The following is a 20,582-nucleotide window of genomic DNA, read 5'->3' on the forward strand; positions in this document are numbered from 1 at the left end:
TTCTCAATCTCCTTAAATTGGACACTATATACAGTAGAGAAAATAATAGGGGATGTAAATTTCTTTGATGGGACTTTGGTCTTATTATCATTCTGACTAGGCATGTTGTGGCTTCTTTTGGATACAGATAGTAAATTATCTCGAGGGGTATTTTTTACAATATGGGATGCTCTATTTAGCATCCATTTGGGATAATTTCTATTTAATAGTTTCTCATGGACTTTTTTCTCTTCCAGTTCGTAGGAAACCATGGTGGAACAATTTCTTTTGGTGCGTATTAGTTCCCCCGTAGGAATATTTTTTATCACATGATTGGGATGACACGAGGTAGCCAACAGGATAGAGTTTGATGCTGTGGGTTTTTCATATGGGGAGATATGTATCGCAGTGGAGCTATTCAACTCTATATCTAAAAAATTAATTTTGTTACTTTGTACATTATGGGTAAATTTTAAATTCATAGTGTTACAATTTAGATATTGTACAAAGTTGTTGGCATCAGAAACCGTACCCTCCCATATCAGGAGCTGGTCATCAATGTAACGACCATACCACCTGATATGGGAGAGGTAGGGGTTAGACTCCGTGAAGAGGTAGAGTTCCTCCCATCTGGCCATATACAGGTTAGCCAGAGAAGGGGAGCACCTACCCCCCATAGAAGCCCCACACAGCTGTAAAAAGAATTCGTCATTGAATGTGAAGTAATTCTTCTTTAACAGAAATTCAACCGAAATCATAATGAATTCTTTGGTTGCAGAAGTATATTGGCTGTATTTTTCCAGACAATACAAAAGACACTGCAATGCAACATCATGGTCAAGTGATGGGTATAAACCCACCACATCACAAGATAACCAACAATATTCTGCTTTCCAATTTTTACCATCCAAAAGAGAGATCACATGCTTAGTATCTTTAAGGAGACCTGGTATGGCCACCACCAATGGCTGCAAGTGGTGGTCCACCCATTCCCCCAATCTTTCACTCAGAGACCCAATGCCAGCTACAATGGGGCGGAGAGGGGGAGGAAAAATATCCTTATGAATTTTGGGCAATGAGTGAAAGATTGGGACAACGGGGAACTGGACAAATAGATAATCCATAATTTTCTGAGAGATAGCCCCTGTTTTCAAACCATATCCCAGAAGATCATGCAATTGATTTTGAAAAGTAATGGTTGGATCTGACCGTAATTTCTTGTATGTGCAAGAGTCATCCAAAATTTCCAAATTTAGTCGCTTATATAACTCTGCATTTAACAGCACTATGGCCCCTCCTTTGTCAGCAGAGCGGACTAGGAGGTCGGAGTTATCTCTTATTTCTTGGATGGCTATACGTTCTAGCTTAGAAATATTACACGGTTGAGGGGATACAATTTCATTTTTTAAAATAATAAGGTCCCGTTCAACTTGCTCCTGGAAGGTGTCCATTACAGGGGATCGCGATGTTACAGGATAGAAGGATGGATTCGACGTTCTAAATGTTGAGTTGCGGTCAATGGTTGTTTCATATTCTGATTCTCCTTGTAGTTGACGTAGTAATGAGATGTGGAATTGGTCTTCAAAGGAATTCATGTCCCTATTCATACTTAATTCGACATTTTTGTCATAAATGATGTTGTATGAAGAGTTTTCTTCACAGGATGAAAAGTGTTTACGTAGTGTGATGCTCCGCACTAGTTTGTTAACATCGAGGATAGTCCGAAAAATAGCATTACCTGCTCTGTGTGCACCTGTGGCCAAGGTATTCCGTGCGGGAGCTAATGGAGTCGGAGATCTGAATTGTCTGGACTGTTGGGTGAGCTGATTTTCTTGGAAGCTTATACTTCCATATTGATTTATCTTACTTATTTCTAAATACTTTAAAGGGAACCTGTCACCACATTTGCACATATACAGCCAGTGACAGGTTCCTATAGAGCTCTATTAACTTACACCTTTCTTTTAGCTAAAAAATGTTTTGCTTACATACACATAAATCACCTTTTATCTTATATTACCTGGTATCAGAGGGCATGTCCTGCTCAGCCGGCCCCTCCCATCTAGTCCTCCCCATGCCTTATGCCTCTTTACTGGTCACAGTTTATGTCATGTGACCAAAGTGACATCATCTCAGGTAGTTTAGCCTCTTAATAATAGCAAACCGTACCCCATGCATATATCTGCTGTGAAATGAAGTCACAGCAGCCTCCATGGACGACTTCTCCTTCCATCCTCCATGGAGGCTGCTGTGATTTAATGTAATCACATAAATGGGGTACAGGTCTATTGTTTGAAGGCTGAAGCACCTGCGATGGTTGCATGTCATGAATATAACACAAGGTACCTTGTAAAAAGATCGACACAATATTTTCCATATGTACATAGAGCTTTATATGTCTGAGAAGGATGGATTTGAAGAGACACAGAGCTGTCGTTAAAAATAATGGGTTGTGGTTTACTGGCAGCCTTTAAGAGAGAAGAGTCACAAAAGCTAATTTGCATATCAGAAAAACATCTGTAATTAAGTTACAGTGCCCCTCTGGCAGCTGATTTTAGTTGATATGGGGAGGACTTGTAACCCTTTATCAGCAGGCATTGTTAGTCAGGGTGGTCAAAATCTGGTGACAGGTCCTCTTTAAGTTGACAAAGTAGTCTAGTGCTGGGTCAGATTCAACATTGTAGTAATGAATCTGTCGTAGTTTAAGACTGTCGAGTTGTACATTTAGAGCCGCTTTTATGTGGTCTAAACTGTGCACCACAATATGATGATCTCTTTTTATTTTTTGGCACAGAGACTATTTTATGTCTGGCCACACTTCTTTTGTCAGACAAGTGCCAAAAATGCATGTCATGTTTTGGTGCAGGCGCATTAATAATCCCCCCCTCCCAGATAGTTTATTGGTACTTGCACCTCCAAAATATCTATTCTCTTGCTAAGAGGAACATCTGTATGAAGTATCTCTGTGTTTGCGTGGGTTTCCTCAATGCAAAATCTATTAAAAAAATCCTTCGGTGCTACACAAGCAAAGTACACAAGCAAAGTGATACAAAGTACAAATGACTCAAAAAAAAATATCATATTTGCCAGATTATCATACCTTATTTTGTAAGGAAATGAACTTAGAATTTCAATTAGTCCTAGAAATTTACAACATAAATGTTTACTTTGGTTGCAGTTGTTTTCCGGTGCTGTATAAACAGATTTAGACAGTCTCATTCAGGCTATTGATCATTATTTAGCAAACCTTCCTTCTCTAGGGTCAAAGAGTGAACTTTAAATGGAAAGCAATCAGCAACTGCTGAAATCAATTTAATTATTTTATTCTGCCTCCCAGCAAATGACAGAGTAAGGAATAAAAGAAAAGGAGGGATTCTCCAGAGAGGCCACTTAGAATGCACGCTCTGAAATGCTGTAAATTAAATGCCAAAAAGATTCAAGAAATTTGACATAACCTTCTAGCATTTATCTTTTTTCAACAAACTTTTCCCTTGTAGTATTCTAGACTCAAATTTATTATAATTATGTAATCAAAATTGGAATTCGAGTATAGTGGGTCATTTTTTCACTTGTCTTAATAAATGCCATGCCAGTAATTGCTCTGCAGCTCAGTAACCCTTGTGTATTTACATTTTCACACATTAGTTTTATTAACTTCATTTTCTCTAAAAATAATTTATTCTTGGATCACTTCTATATAATTAGGAAAATGAAAAGAATATATGTTAGTGACGGCTGGATCTTTAGATAAGGTAATTTGGCTATGTAAAGGAAAAATGGTACATACAGTTGCCATAATTTTATTTGATACATAAGTATTACAAAATAATTGAACTAATTATTGCAGATTTATATAGGCCTTCCAACAATGAAGAGTAAACGCTTTCTATGATCATGATGAAATTTAAAACTCTTAAGTTTGGGTGCCACATCTGAATCCCTACACTTGTGAGCAATGGAACTTATTGTCTGTTAAACCATGTCTTGCCAACTTAGATGTATATAGGCTTGAAAACAAGAATGCAATCCTTACTTTCCCCGAAAAGGGGAACTAGGGGTTTTGACTGGATAGAAAATCGCCGGAGTCTCTCAAAATTCAATATTGTGGTGCAGCAAACTAGAGCAACTAATAGAAGGTGTAAAGTGCAGTAAGTCTTATACTGCAACAAATCAGTCATCCAGCACCAGACATAGTGATTAATTTGGCGCAGTATGATACTGTCTAGTTCTAATCTGCATTGGTCTACATCTCCTCCCTATGAGTCATATTGGCACTTAAAGGAGTTATCTGGAAACTATCATTGATGGCACTCTGTAAGCACAGTTGTCTAAGTGCTCAATGTAGTGGACCTATATTATTTAGGTGTTGGTGGAGAGTTTGAAGTTGAATATTTCTGAAGTTTGTTTTAATTTAAGGCAGTCTTTAAGACTAAAAATTTTACAATAACTATTTTCTTTCATGTGTCTTAGAAGTTACATTGTATTGCTATATATATAAAAGCCTAATTCTATTATGCAAAATAAAACCCAGTATATGTATTCCAAAAGGAGCATACAGCGCTATTTCATTGTGAATCTCTTCGGCACAGTGTAGGGAACTGGTATAGCTGAGTGAGAGGTTTTTGATTGTCTCTTACAGAGGCTTTGCAAATTAAATGGGTGTTCCCATAAAGACTCTTAAAGTCTTAAGATTATTAAAGGGGTTTTTCGATGGAGGAAAGTTATATAGGGTCTAACTTGGTGATCTGTGGCTGTCTCTGTGCTGAGACCTCCGCAGATTGGGAAAACGAGAGGTCTGTCGGACTCCTCGACGCTCCGTCAGATTAATGGAGCAGACGGCCGCGCATGACCGTTTTGCACCATTAATCTCCATTTATTTCTAAATGGAGCTTCATAAATAGACTTCATAAATAAACCCTTTAAATAGACTCAGGATTACAAAATAACACATTCTCTAATCATTGTTATTAACACAAATACAGCATTTCACAGATATAATTCCAACCTGTCGCTAACAGTCCTGGTGTTTACAATTTTGGTTGCCCCTGGATACAGTGTAAATCTTCTGACTATGGTCCGATTCTTATCATGAATAGATTTTCTTGTCTGCGCACTGCAGTGCTCTCCACCTCCTGCCCCTCCCCCTTGCATTACAAGACGAGCTCAGACACAGGAACTTCCTGCTTCAAAAAGCAGTGTGTCATAAGTTTTCAGACATATAAGGTCTTTATTCGGAGGTAGGCATATAGCAGAGCTGACTCTGTGTGTGTTACCAGAGCTGAAAGTGTCATTGTGTGTTATATCCATCTCATGCATCTCATCTCTCAGCCCTGATCTGTCTTATCTCTTTTTCTGTGTGTCAAATACTAGTAGAATGGTCAGAATATAAATAAGCCTGGATCCTGATAACCTAAGCACACAACATCTCATAGCATAGAGGAATCATGAAATGTCTGGATAGATAGTTACTAAGTTAAAGGAGCTAAAACCGCAATAAAACTGAGTAAAATTGTAAAGTAAGAGTGTTAAAATGTTCTTTATCCTTTTCTGTTTTCTAAGTAACAAATCATAGAGAATTGAATGAGGCTCTGCACTTTATCGTATATGCTCTTTTTACATGAATGTCATTTCTCAGTTGAGAGCAATGGGGCACATTTACTTACCCGGCCCATTCGCGATCCAGCGGCGCGTTCTCTGCACAGGATTCGGGTCCGGCTGGGATTTAAGATGGTAGTTCCTCCGCCGTCCACTAGGTGGCGCTGCAGCGCCGAAAATAATCTTAACGCCCCGGAATGCACCATCCCATAGAAGGTGAAGGTGAGCGCTCCCCAAGCGACACATTTTCGGTTTTTAAATGCGGCGGTTTTTCCGAATACGTCGGGTTTTCGTTCGGCCACGCCCACCCGATTTCTGTCGCGCGCATGCCGGCCCCGATGCGCCACAATCCGATCGCGTGCGCCAAAAACCCGGGGCAATTCATGTACAAGCGGCGCAAATCGAAAATATTCGGGTAACACGTCGGGAAAACGCGAATCGGGCCCTTAGTAAATGACCCCCAATGTGTCCAATGCCCACTCCCCTAAAGGGGTTGTCTGGAAAGTATAGATGTCTCATCTCTTTCTTTTACATAGAACGTATAGGTCACCTCAACTGCTATTTGGAATATGAGTTAGGCCTAATTTAGAATGCCCGAGATGTGAAACTGTAGAGGCAGGTATACTCCATATGATGTGGGAATGTAGAGAACTGGAATCCTTCTGGAAATCTGTATTAGAACTGACGCTAAAGTCCCCTAGCAAGCCTACTGGGAATTTTGAAGATAGACAACTTGACAGAACCCAATAATATTGCAATACAGCGATCCTTATAACAAGCTAGGAAGGTTATAGCTGCCCATTGGATAAGGCCTAGGCCACCGGACAAGAAAGAGTTTATAGATCATTTAAATGCAATAATACAATTGGAGTACAGTACGTATGTGAAGAGGAACGATGTCTCGAAATTTGAAAAGATCTGGGGCAAGTGGTTAGATGCGCCTGGTCTGCCATCGAGATCCCTTACAAGACTAAGGGCAAGTCTAGAATACCAACTATCACTGGCAAAATGAGTAAAGATACGCTTGAGTCTGCTTTAGTTTTAGAAAGATTGGATAGGGCTTACCGTATATACTCGAGTATAAGCCGACCCGAGTATAAGCCGAGGCCCCTAATTTTACCACAAAAAACTGTGAAAACCTATTGACTCGAGTATAAGCCGAGGGTGAGAAATGCATTGGTCACAGCCTCTCCAGTATGTAGCCAGCCAGCCCTTGCCCCAGTGTATATAGCTTGCCAGCCCCTGCCCCAGTGTATATAGCTTGCTAGCCCCTGCCCCAGTGTATATAACTTGCCAGCCCCTGCCCCAGTGTATATAGCCTGCCAGCCCCTGCCCCAGTGTATATAGCCTGCCAGCCCCTGCCCCAGTGTATATAGCCCCCCCCTTCCCCGTTGTGCAGCACAACAATACCGGATGGATCGCACAGAAGATCTACGGGTGCCGCCAGAAAGGCGAGTTTTGAGTTATTTATTTTTTTGACTCGAGTATAAGCCGAGTTTGGGGTTTTCGGCACATTTTTTGTGCTGAAAAACTAGGCTTATACTCGAGTATATAAGGTAATTGGTTTTTAAAGAGAGCTGGCTTGCAAGGGTGGGTGGGGGGAGTTGGGAAGGGAAGGAGGGATTATGTTACTGATAATAAGCTTACATGTTAATTCAGAATGTGAACCTTGTTTAGGACTAAAGCTACAACCGTAATTCTTTTGAAATACTTCTATGATTACAACTTAAAGGGGTATTCCGGGAATATGAACGTCTGACACAAAATCCCATGATGATATAAATAAATGAATACAACAATACTCAATGTCATTAGTCACAAAATGGAGCTTAAATAATTTGATTTTATGATTTACTAAATTTATGGCCTCTCTAAAGTAGGTGGAGTTATCACTAAGATGGCCGCCACTGGAAACTACAAGTTCCATGATCCTTTAGTTGTCAGTAACTCCTCCTGCCTCTTATGCTCTGCTCCCAGTGATGATGTAACAGGTTTTCTTGCTCTGTTACCATAGTAATGATGTGTAACTGCCATCAACACAACACTAGCCAGACTGGATGCACTGCAACCAACCGACAACAGCCAAACATAGTGGTGATCACATGACCTGCCCAGGCAGCTGCAGGACATGTGATGTGGACATGTGACCAGCGGCCATCTTCTGTCCTGCAACGGACCGCGCGGAGGAAATTAACGGACTGATTAAAGGGCCAGTAGCATTTTAATTCTTCATAACAGTCTATGTCATCAGCATTTTCTGCTAAGGGGAGCAACATTTTAAATAACAACTAATTACACATTAGCTTATATTTTGAGTGCCCATTTGTATATGAATTATGCTGATTCCTGGAATACCCCTTTAAGTTAAGTAGTATTGTATAATATTAGAGCCTAAGGCAATACTATGTACATACTTTCCCACAGGTTGTACTTGTTGGGTTTGTTAAAATATGTTCAATAAAAATATCTGATTTAAAAAAAAGAAGGTGTGATAGATGGAGGAGAGGCGAGGGAAGTTTGTTATTACACTCTTCTCAAAAAAAAAAGGAAACAGATGCTTAAATGTAGAAAGCATAAAATAACACCTTATAAGATCAATTAAAACAAATCCATTTAAAAAGACAACATACACAGAAAAAGTCCACCAATGATCAAATAACTAAATATATATGATAAATAGATCACAGGATACTGTGTGTAGAGGTATAAAATGTATAGTCCTCAGAACCAGTAAAGATATTTGCTTAAAAACATGTATTGAATGTTACCCAGAGGGAAAGCAAAGGACAAGGGACACATACACAATCTTACCTGAGGTGACTAGTAATTTAGCTGGCTAAAACCAGTTCATTTTCTAATAATTTGTTTTATTTCTTTACAGTGAGAACTGTACAGTGCTCATGAATGTAAACTCTGCCTCCCGTCTTGACAGAAAAAACAGAAATGTAGATATTTTTGTTAGGTTTTTTTTTTAAACTGAAATATCACTTGGTCATAAGTATTCAGACCCTTTGCTCAGTATTGAGTAGAAGCATCTTTTGAGCTAGTACAGCCATGAGTCTTCTTGGGAATGATGCAACAGGTTTTTCACAACTGGATTTGTGGATCCTCTGCCATTCTTCCTCCCCAGTTCAATCAGGTCGGATGGTGAACGTTGCTGGAAGCCATTTTCAAGTCTCTCCAGAGATGCTCAATTAGGTTTAGGTCAGGGCTCTGGCTGGGCCAGTCAAGCATGGTCACAGAGTTGTTCTGAAGCCACTGCTTTGTAGTTTAAGCTGTGTGCTTAGGGTTATTGTCTTGTTGGAAGGTGAAACTTTGGCCTAGTCTGCGGTTCAAAGCAGATTTTCATTCAAGATATCTCTGCACTTGGCGGCATTCATCTTTCCTTCAATTGCAACCAGTTGTCCTGTTCCTGTAGCTGAAAAATACTCCCATAGCAAGATGCTGCTATCACCATGTTTCACTGTTGGGGTTTGTTTGACAGGTGATGAGCAGTACCTGGTTTTCTCCTCACATACTGCTTAGAATTAACACCAATCTACGTCCCATCAAACCAGAGAATATTATTTCTTATAGTCTGGGATTTCTTCATGTGTGATGCTTTCATCGGCACACTCTGCCATAACTCCAAATTGCTGGAGGCCTGCAGTGATAGTTGACTTTGTTGAACTTTCTCCTATCTCCCTACTGCATATCTGGATGTCAGCCACAGATACCATGGGGTACCTTTTTACCCCTCTTACCAAGTTTTTTCTCCCATGATTGCTTAGATTGGCTGGATAGCCAGGGATGAGTTGTGGTTGTCTCAAACTTCTTCCATTTCAGTATTATGTAGGCCACTGCACTCTTAGCAACCTTGAGTGCTGCAGACATTCTTTTGTAACCTTGGCCAGATCTGTGCTTTCCCACAATTCTGTCTCTGAGCTCCTTGGGCAGTTCCTTAGACCTCATGATTCTCATGTGCTCTGACATGCACTGTGAGGTTTGAGGACTTACATAGCCAGTTGTGTGCTATTCCTTATGAAGTATAATCAGTTTAATTAAACATAGCTGGACTCCAATGAAGGAGTAGGAGGATCTAAAGGATGATCTCAAGGAGGATCAAAAGGAAATGGACAGGTGAGTTAAATATGTGAGTCACACCAAAAAGTCTGAATACTTATGACCATTTGATATTTCAGTTTTTCGATTTAAAAAAATTGCAAAAATATCTACATTTCAGTTTTCTGTCAAGATGGGGTGCAGAGTGTACATAACGGGGGGAAAAAAAGAAATTTTTTTAATTTTACCAATCGGCTGCAATGAAACAAAGAGTGAAAAATTTTAAAGGGTCTTAATGATCTGTTCACAAACCACTGCTTTATGTCATCTGAAATAAGATGTATTGCAATATTCTACACTTAAAAGGTACATCCTTCTGTGACACAGCAGTGGTTTGGCATTCTCCTCACAGTACACGTTTAGTAATGAATGAATTCTTTTATGTTTTTTCTCTCCTCTTAAATAATGGAACAGGCAACAGCAGACAGATTCCCTGTCTGATTCATAAACAAGAATGAAATTTTACCATCTAAAAGATAATTATTGGTATTCATTGGTGAATTGTACCTCAAAATCAAAGGCTGACTCGTGACTCAAAGAATATATCTTTATTCCAGTAAACTCCTGAAATACTTAGTTCTGCATGCAACTGTTTCATAAAGTAGTAAAGAAAATATATTTCAAAGGTTGTAGCTGATGAAAAAGTCCAGAGAGTCAAGCTGCTTTAAGCATCTTCGCTCAGTTCTGAGATCAGCCCTGGCATTGTATGTTCTATTGCCGAACCTTTTGTGCAAGCAGCATATCCTCTGCATAATTTTCCTGACAAATATTCTCTCATTAATATTTCAGAAGTGCTCTTACAAGCCGTAGCCGCACTGTGCCCCAGGCAGAGAGTTATAGTTCCATCTAGAGGAGAAGAAGCTTAGCTTTTAAACGCTTTGTCATGACCGATGACATCTTAAGTTCACTTACATAAGTCAGTGTTTATTGAATCCTCAAGACAGGCTTACAGATACGCAGTACACATTAACAAATTTGCCCTTTTTTGATTTTGCCTTAAGATTTTTTTGCTCCCCACCTTGTGTTAGGGCTTGTTTTCTACATCGTAGTGACAGTATTTATGTCATGCCCTGTACTGGAAAGGGGGAAAAAAATGATGGGCTCAGTTTTTAGGGGCCCATGTTGCCTTTATTCTTTGGGTCAGTACAATCATGAGATAAAATTTACAGGATTTACTAGAAGAGAAATATTAATGTGTCCGTCAGTGCAGAGTAGAACTAGACAGTTCTCTGCTGCGCCAGATAAATCCCTGTCTGGTCCTTGATGATGAATCTGGTGCACTATATGAATGGCATGTCCTACTTTGCACCTCCTATTAGTTTGTAATATTATTATAAGATTATTTAACCTTTTAATTACTTTAAAAAAATGATGTGCTGCAAAATGACAAAAATGTAGACCTGGTCAGCTCATTTGGGGTTTGCCATATACCACCTGGATGATCCATTTGTGTTTAAGTTAATAGCTGTATATAAAATGCTGGACGCTGAAATGGTATATTTCGAAAAAATCTTTTTTTAAAATTGTTCACCCCTTGATAAATGACATGAGGATTATAGTTCAAAAATGTGGTCGTTTGCTGGGGATTTTTTATTTATTGCACCTCAGAGCAAGGGGTGTAACTACCACTCTAGCTGCTATAGCAGCTGCTACAGGCCCTTGGGAGTTGGGGGCCCACTGCCCAGCACACAACTTGACTCTAGTTTGCAGCAGAACCTAGTGCTTGTGCCGGGGAAGATGCTTTCGGCTTTCAGAAAGTTCCAATAATTGTCTCCCCTCTTTGTTGACAGAAAGATAATTATTGTGTCCAACAGGTGGCAATATTACTGTGATGCTACTTCCTGCTAAGGTAAAAGACAGTGACAACAAAAAGGGAAGGGATGAGAGTTTCTAGTTACCCCCTTCCTTTTACCTTTTGCAATTGTCAGTCCCCAAACTAGGTGTGTTTAGAAAAATTATAACTTGTCCTTTAAATGTATATTCTATTTCTGAACTAAGAGTTAGTTCCGTGGTGTAAAACATTTATTGGTCCAAGAGCTACAGTCACACTGCTCTTCTTTAAGCAGCACCCTAGATGCACCAACAAGCACCCCAGGAGAAGCAGAAAATGCCACCCCAGGAACCAAATACTGCAATAGTAGCAAACAATAATATTGGAGACCCCGGGGTACACAACCATAATAATAGATAGAATAGATGAGTAGACAATAATTACACTGGAGACCACCAAAGGAGACAAATGCTGGAGACCTGACAAAAAAAAACACTAATTTTCTTGGCTCCTCTTTGCAGTTTCTTCTCTCCTCAGTTTGTCGCTCTACTCTGTGCCCCATATGTGCCAGAATAAGGACCCAAAGCAGAGCTGTGCCAGGAACAGAACTAGAGTATAGCTGACAAGTTCTCACCACTTCCTTGTCCTCTCCTGTGCTCCTGGAGCTGCTCTGCTTTAGGTCCTGACACTGGCGCCTACAACTAGCGTCAGTACACCATTGCTGACCATTTTGGTGCAGTCTGCACGATTGTAACAGTGCTAATGTCAGCCTATGCAGAATGCATAGGCTGACTATGTAATTTGCTGCAATACATTAGTATTGTAGTATATTACAATTAACAAGTGATCAAATTATCACTTGTACATGTACCACCCTGGGATAAAATAAAACAGTGAAAAAAAGATTTAAAAAAAGGCGTGAATAAAAAAATTATTAAAAAAAAATAAAATTCCCGTGAAGTGGGGAGCCATTATCCGATGCAATAATCAAATACAACATAAAGTGAAAATCACCAAAAAAACCACAACATATTGGGTATCACAATGTTCGTAACAACCCGTACAATAAAATAAATTTGTCACTGAACCTGTACGGTAATGCTGTAAAAAAAAAATAAAAAACTCACAGTAAATTTTCACATCTGACCTCATAAAAAGTGCATCAAAAGTGATCAAAAAGTAACATTTACCCCGACGTGTTACCAAAAAAGTACAGCTGCTCCCACAAAAAATAAGCTCTAGAACAGTTCTGCAAACAAAAATATATAAATGTTATGCCCATTGTTACATGACGATTCAAAAACAAGCAGATTTCTCCCAAAATTAGTTCTATATTCTGCAAAACAAGTTAACCTTAAAAAAAGCCATAAAAATGGGGTATCTCCGTAATAGTGATGACCCACAGAATAAAGACAACACATGATTTTCATAATGCTAAAAAATTGTACCCACAATTCTGAAACTCCTAACAACCTAGAAAAGAGAGAGGATGCATAAAAAGCCACACAATATAAAGCAGGTTCTTGCTTGCTCTAAATATGAGCACCGTTTAATTTACTCTTTCTCGTATATGCATTTTCTATATGAAATACAATGTTTTTGAAAAACCCCCTCGGTAAATGAAAGCTAAGTGTTCATACAATGTAGCACAGGTTATTTTGATAAAATTGGATCAGTTTGGGAAGTTGAAAATAAACTTTGGTGCTAAAGGGTTAAGTGAGATGTGTTATTCAATGTTTGCATTGTGTACATATGCGTGGTTTTTAGTAAATTACACTTTGACACTCACCTCCTCTATCATGTATAAGTTTAGAACCCCATTAACACAGTCTTTGAATGTAATAATGTGCATCTGCTTCTTCTACCGATGACCCACAATTAGCCTTAATTAAGTTCAGAATAAATTCTATGAACTAAAAGGCTTAATAATTCCTGCTGGGGCACTGATGATTCATGTAGACGGGTAATGAATTTTTACCTAACTTTGCATAGATTTGGAGTATATTGTGTTGTATAATTCTTCAGAAAAAGCAAAATAAAAATATTCTGTTTACTAATGCAACATAAAGGGAATCTGTGACCATGAAAATGCAGTATAACTTGCATTCCAGTTTTTATAGAACAGGAATAGCTGAGAAGATTGATATAGCTTGATACATAATTGGACCTCCATATATCAGTCCACGTACGTGGATAGCTGCCAATCAGGGCCGGCACCTGCATCCGGCATACCCGGGCAAGTGTCAGATTCTGAAGGGTGAGATGGATTTTGTTTCTCCTGTCTGCGCAGAGGAAGGCAGCAGCAGATGAGGCGAGTTCTTTTTTTTTTTTATTTATGAGTACCATGGGGCCTTATGACTATTGGCTGTGGAAAGGTACTTTTACTATTGGTTATGGGGGGAATGTTGCTGTTGGAGTGTAGGGGGGACTGTTACTATTGGAAACTGGGGGGACATTGGCGATGGAATACAGAGGGGCCATGTTGTTTTTAAGCTTTAGGAGAACCCCTGTAAAGAAAATCTACCACCAGAAATTAATTATGATAAACCTGGGGTCCTATAATGCCTGGATCTATGAGTAAGTGGTTTATCATGCTTATATTTTTGATGGTAAATTTCCTTTATGGCACTGTTGTCTTTCAACTTAAAAAGTTCAGCTGCTCCTTTATGGATTCTACTCCAAGAGGTAACTGGCTGATAGTTTCCCTAGAATTGCAAGTCCAGATCCAAGTACGAGGGTTACTCGAGGAATCCACTATAGCAATAGTCTGTGGTGACATATAATCCATAGATAAGGAATGGTCATGGCTGCTTATTAGAAGAGCATGATATGTCATGTGAGGGTACATGAAAAAGGAACCAAATGAGGGCCGCTGACTGTTTATGAAGACAACAAGTTTCACTTTTATAGTATTCATCTTTAGTGGGGCACATGTATCATAGTTTTGTCTCTCTGAGGTGCATTTTAGAGACATTTGCCAGCTAGTTTTTGCACCTTATGTATGATCCTGTCTTTTTACTTGTGATACATGTTCAGTTTTTCCTATCCTGGCAGGTGCAAATTTTGGCTTTTTTTTTTTACACTTTTGTTGCAAATGACTCAAATCCACATGGACGTAAGCCACGTGAGGGGGTTATATACAGGAGTGGACACTACTTTTAATTTGGGATTTAACGTTTAATATTTAATGCATTTTGAAACTAATTACAACAGCTGTGGAGAGGTGATTTGCCTTAATTTATTACTTTTAACATTTAAATCTACAAAACGCATAGTAAACACAATGTTAACACACGCATTAACGTGGCGTTTATATTGCGTTTTGTAAACACAAATGTTAACAGTAATGAAATAAGGCAAATCACCTCTCCTAAGCTATTGTAATTAGTTTCAAAATGCATTAAAACCACCATTAAACCGCTACGTGTGACCTCACCCTTAGAAGTAACCAATAAAAAAAAAAATGACAAAATTTAAGAATTTTGACAAAAGAGGTTACTGTGCAAAATGTTAAACAGTTAAAGCATGTGAAATAATTCCAATTTACAAGTTTAAATCGGGTCCATGAAAAAAAAAACTTCCTTTGCACCTGCCCTGGACCAGGTGCAGATTTGCGCCTAAAAAGTCGCAAAAAAGGTGAACAGTCGCAGGGAACATCTGGAAAGTTAAGATACATGAGGCACACTGCAAAAGGTGCAGACGGAGGCGCACTTGAAGAGCGCTAACAAAAATCGCTAAAAAAGTCACAAAAACTAGAAAAGTCGCAAAAAAAGGACAATTTGCCTAGCTGAAACTATGATGCAAGTGCCCCAGTATCTTGATATGTATTAAGGGGAACCTGTCACCATGAGCCTCATTTTCACTAAAGGTTGTAAAAGCCCATTACAGCTGCATTGAAAATATAGAAAAAAGGTGATCCAGCTTGCTTGCCTCTTTAAAATCCAGATTCTTTCTCTATTGAAAAATTATCTCGGATATACACCTCATAAAATCATTTGCTATCATTTTATGTATATGTCTGAGTTGATTTTTTTTTTCAGTAAAGAAAGAATTTGGATTTTAAAGAGGCAAGCAAGTTGGAACACCTTATTTCTTTTTCTGCTATGAACTGTTTACTGTGACGCTTTAGGTCAGATCTTGGCTCCCAGCGCAAGATAAGGGTGAGCTGGAACAACTCCACATTTATCTGACAATGCATTGAAAATATGCCTGCTTTCTCTAAGCATTTTCATTACAATATTATAGTACATTTTAACTTACCTTGCACCTTGACAGATTCCTCTGTTAAGTATCAGGTGTTGGCTTTGGTTTGGATGCTTTTGGAAAAAAAAACCAACATGTCTGTGCTACGAACTCCTCAGCTCTCAGCCACCACCTTTGTGCTCCTGTACAGCTCCTCCCTCCTGCTTCTTCACAGAGCTCACAGAGTGGTTAGCTGACATCAGTGTGGGATGGAGGAGGTACAGAAGCACAAAGTTTGGGGCTGAGGGGCTGGGGAGTTTGCAGCACAGACAAGTCATGTGTTGGTTTTTGAAATGCAGGCAAACCAAAGCCATCTCTTCAGACAGATGATTATGTCAGGTTGCAAGCTAAGTTAAAACACACAATAATATTGTAATGTAAATGTTTAGAAAAGGCATATTTGCTATGCAGCAGTAATGGGCTTCTACAACCTGTCTTTAGTGAAAATGAGGTCTCTGGTGACAGGTTCCCTTTAACCCCTTACCAACATGTGACGTAGTTGTCGGGTCCCGGTGCATGAAGAGGGCTCGCGGGCCGAGCCCTCTCCATAGCCGGTAAGTCTTTGCTGGATATTGCAGCAAAGGCTTACCGGTAACACCCGCGATCGGTGCCGGCAGCTTCAAAAAGATGGCGGCGCATGGGCGCCGCCATCTTTCTGAGGATCTTCGCTCCCCATGACGTCATCGGGGAGCAGCGATCCCTCGCCATGATAGCTTCGAGTCTCACGAAGACCCGAAGCTACTTCGGGTTAACCCATTCATTACAATGTGCTATCAGCACATTGTAATGTATGAGTATTAAAATACACATATACTGCCATACTGTAGTATGGCAGCATATGATAGGATCGTACAGACACCCTAGGGTTAAAGTACCCTAGGGAGTCTGAAAAATAGTAAAAATAAAAATAAAAAAAAATATAATAAAAAAACCCTAAAAATTCAAATCACCCCCCTTTCCCTAGAACTGATATAAATCTAAATAAACAGTAAAAATCATAAACACATTAGGTATCGCCACGTCCGAAAATGCCCGATCTATCAAAATATGATAACGTTTTTTCACTGGGTTTAACCCCGTAACGGAAAATCGCGCCCAAAGTCAAAAATGCCACTTTTTTGCCATTTAAAAAAAAAAAAAATTCTATAAAAAGTGATCAAAAGGTCGCACAGTCCTAAAAATTATAACATTGTAAACGTCATCAAAATCCGCAAAATTACACCACCCACAGCTCCATACACCAAAGTGTAAAAAAGTTATTAGCCCCAGAAGATGGCAAAATCGCCCCAAAAATTTTTGAACAGGAGGTTTTAATTTTTTTAAATGTATGAAAACATTATAAAACCTATATAAATTTGTTATCCCCGTAATCGTACCGACCCAAAGAATAAAGTAGACATGTCATTTGGGGCGTACAGTGAAATCCGTAAAATCCAAGCCCACAAGAATACGGCACAAATGTGTTTTTTTACCAATTTCACTGCATTTGGAATTTTTTTCCCGCTTCCCAGTACACGGCATGGAATATTAAATACCGTCACTATGAAGTGCAATTTGTTATGCAGAAAACAAGCCATAACACAGCTCTGTATATGGAAAAAAAAGTAAAGATTTTTGAATGTGGGGATTGAAAAATGAAAACGCAAAAACGAAAAATTGCTGCGGCGGGAAGGGGTTAAGGACCATTTTGTGTATGCATACTTTTGTATAGGGGCCATAGGGTGTCTGTGTGCTTCTATACATTCTCATCTGCCTTAAATAGTACTTAAAGGCAGACTTTTTTTTTTCTTGGCCAGTAGCACTGACAAGGGTTTACAGACAGTCTTAGTATGCTATTTCTTTGATATGCAGACCTGGATGATAGCATTTACACAGAGCCTTATTTCCATACTATTTTAAGCAGAAGTTTCACAGAAGGTGTCACACATCATGCTCAGCTGAGCTAATCCGACACTCAGCCTTGCAGCACCTATTACAGCCTAGAAGTGTCAGTATTCCCTAAATAGACCTTTCATTAAAAAAAAAAAAACACACAGAGAAACCCACAGCTTTGAGCATAAACTGTGTGCTGGCACATAATCTGATAATGTCACAATTAACTGGAAGGAAATTGCTAAGGATGCAAATCAGAATCAGAATAACAATGAATGTAGGAATCTTTGACTTGAATCTTTTGTTATAACTTCTAGAGGTGATATGTACAACTATTTTGTGTGTTATTAGTGTGTTTGGCGCTATATGATCCGTTTATAGAAAGTTGCATTATTGTGTTCCAGCAATGTAGCTCTGTTCTTGGGGATATACAACAGAATATATGGTCTGATAAACATAGGGCGAATTCTGAGAAGGTGTATCGCCTTGGAAGTGACAAGGTTGACATGAGAACACTAGGAATCGAGCAGAGAGGAAAGTATATGTAAATCACAAACAGGTAATCTGCTGATTTGAGGTCTCATTCATAAGCTCTTTATTGATTGCTGCCAGTTACCTTCTGTCTTTTATATATGTATATATGTGCAGCTATTTTATAAGTACTGTATTTATTATGGTTCTCTCCATTCTGTCTCATTAGGAGAAAAATTCTTATTTAAAGATTGCCTGATAAAAATCCTGAAAGAGGAAAAATCCTCATTCCTGGACAATCTTCATTCAACTCCTCAGAACCCCCAACCCAAAAGTATAAGGTCCATGAACCCATTTGAGTCTGATATTGAATCAGTTTTGCCGTCATTACAAATCAGGAATGGGTGGGGACAGGTTCGCTAGCAACAAAAAGACCCCTAATAGTTCTTTGAAGTAGAAGATGTAGACCTGCTTCTTACAGGAGTAAACTTTGCGCATGATCATTTCCCCCTCACACTGTGTGAGATTACAGCAGGCAGAGGGGAGAGGGTGAGGCAGTGTAACAACTTGTAAATCTGCAGCATGGAGTGGATCTGGTAATACCATTCTTGCTCATTTGCATAATTTTAAAATTTGATTTTAGAAGGCCATGGATAACAATTATAAAAATATTACCACGGCATCAGTGCCTGGATCTACGAGTAATTGCCCTTGGTTTATCATGCTTGATTTTGAAGGTAATAATTATCATATCTGTAGAGCTTACAAATCAAAGGCATATACAAATAAAATAATGCATTACAATGTACAACCAGTCATATGGAACAATAGGATTGAGGGCCCTGCTCGTAAGAGCTTACAGTCTATGAGGATAAGGTGGTCACACAAGAGATATAAGATCTTGTATAATGGTCCAGCCATTCTTTATTAGGGAAAATAATGAAATCATTTAATAAATAAGAATGCTGCTGCTTGAACTAGCCATCAGCCGCCATCTTATATACAAAGCCCAAAGTCAGTGGGACTGTAGAGAAGGCTGGAACTTGGTATCTATCTGGGGTTTGCCGGATAACAGAAAGGACGACATAGGATGGATTAGTGAGAAAGTTTAAATTTCATGCAGTTAGCGAGTGCAATAGGCTTGTTTAAAGAGGTGGGTTTTAAGAGCCCGTTTGAAACTTTGGAGGTTGAGTATTAGTCTGAGGAAGGGCATTTTAGAGAATTGATGCAGCTCAGGAGAAGTCCTGTTGACATAAGAGAGATGTTAGATTTAAAGTAGAGATTAATCTGACATCACTCGCAGATTGAAGAGCACGGGTTAGGCAATAGACTGAGACAACAGAGAAGATGTAGGGATGTGCAGCGTACAGTGACTGTCGCAGACTGGAGGCATCCGTATAGCGTTTGGTCTGAAAAAACAGCCTGGCTTCTACATTAAGAATGGATGGTAAAAGAGAGAGTTGAGTGACCGGAAGGCTGATTAATAGTGTAGTCGGGAGTGAATCCGAGCTCTTTACATGGAAAAATAACAAAGTTATAGATTTATGAATTTTGGAGTAAAACATAAAAACACAAAAACGAAAAAAAGGCCTCAGTGTTAAGGGGTTAAAGCATCACATCAAGCCATAGACATTTTACAATGTTTAGGTTGGATCCTCAACCATCAGAAAAGTATATTTTTCCAGCCTCCGTTCAAGGCTTTCTTGGAGTCACCTTAGACTCAGAAACTCAATCTTCTTATCTCCCAAAGGAAAAGAAGACAAAACTGATAAACACAGTGATGAAATTGCAACAGAAGAAATTCTGTACCATAAGAATTCCCAGAGCCTTCTGGGACAACTAACCTCATACATTCAGAGTGTAGCCTAGAGTCAAAATACTTCCAGAAAACTGCATGATGTATACTCAAATGCTAAGACCCTCCTTCCCTTTTGTGCCTCGGTGTACGCCTCTACAACAAGTAACGTCCACATGTGGGGGTCTCCGTACTTTTGCATAACAAATTTTAAGAGGCATTTTAAGATGGGTTCTCTCTTTTTATATTTTGTGAATGTGTAAATTTTAAGGCTAAATGAACATATAACCGACAAAATCAGACCCCTTCTAAATGTCACCTCCATTTTGATTTAATTAATATGATGATCTCAAGGGGTTAGAAATTTTTCTAAAAGCTGTTTCTGATGGGTTGATATATAGGGGTTTCTAATATTATATATTTGCATTAAATATAATTGCATTAAAAACAATAATGATCCCCAAAATATTCAATTCTGAAATCTCCCTAAAAAAACTGAAAAACATTATGAAAACGTAAAGCAGACATATGAGAAATGTTATTCAGCGACTAATTTAGGTGGTAAAATTATTTCCCTATTTATTTCCCGATATTTCAGAATTTTGAAAATGGCAAATTTAAAAAAAAACGCAAAACTTATCATCCAAGATTTACCACTTGAATGAAGTACAACAGGTGACGAAAAAACTATCTCAAAATCGCTCAAAATAAGTAAAAGTGTTCAAGTAACAATAGAAAGCGACGCATGTCAGAATA

At 38.9% G+C, this 20,582-nt stretch overlaps 1 protein-coding gene across 2 annotated transcripts in view; it reads left to right on the forward strand.

Moving 5' to 3' along the window:
* The window catches only part of FARS2 (phenylalanyl-tRNA synthetase 2, mitochondrial), a 298,134-nt gene that overhangs the window by 71,853 nt on the left and 205,699 nt on the right, over nt 1–20,582 (forward strand). The window contains exon 3 of one of the 2 annotated variants that reach the window (XM_072152520.1): nt 1,642–1,797. The exons of the other annotated variant lie outside the window; for it this stretch is intronic. The gene's annotated coding sequence lies outside the window, so the exon portion shown is untranslated. The remainder of the gene's footprint in view (nt 1–1,641; nt 1,798–20,582) is intronic. 2 annotated transcript variants of the gene reach the window in all.

Source organism: Engystomops pustulosus, chromosome 5, assembly GCF_040894005.1.
Source record: "Engystomops pustulosus chromosome 5, aEngPut4.maternal, whole genome shotgun sequence".
Classification (NCBI taxonomy): Eukaryota; Metazoa; Chordata; class Amphibia; order Anura; family Leptodactylidae; genus Engystomops; species Engystomops pustulosus.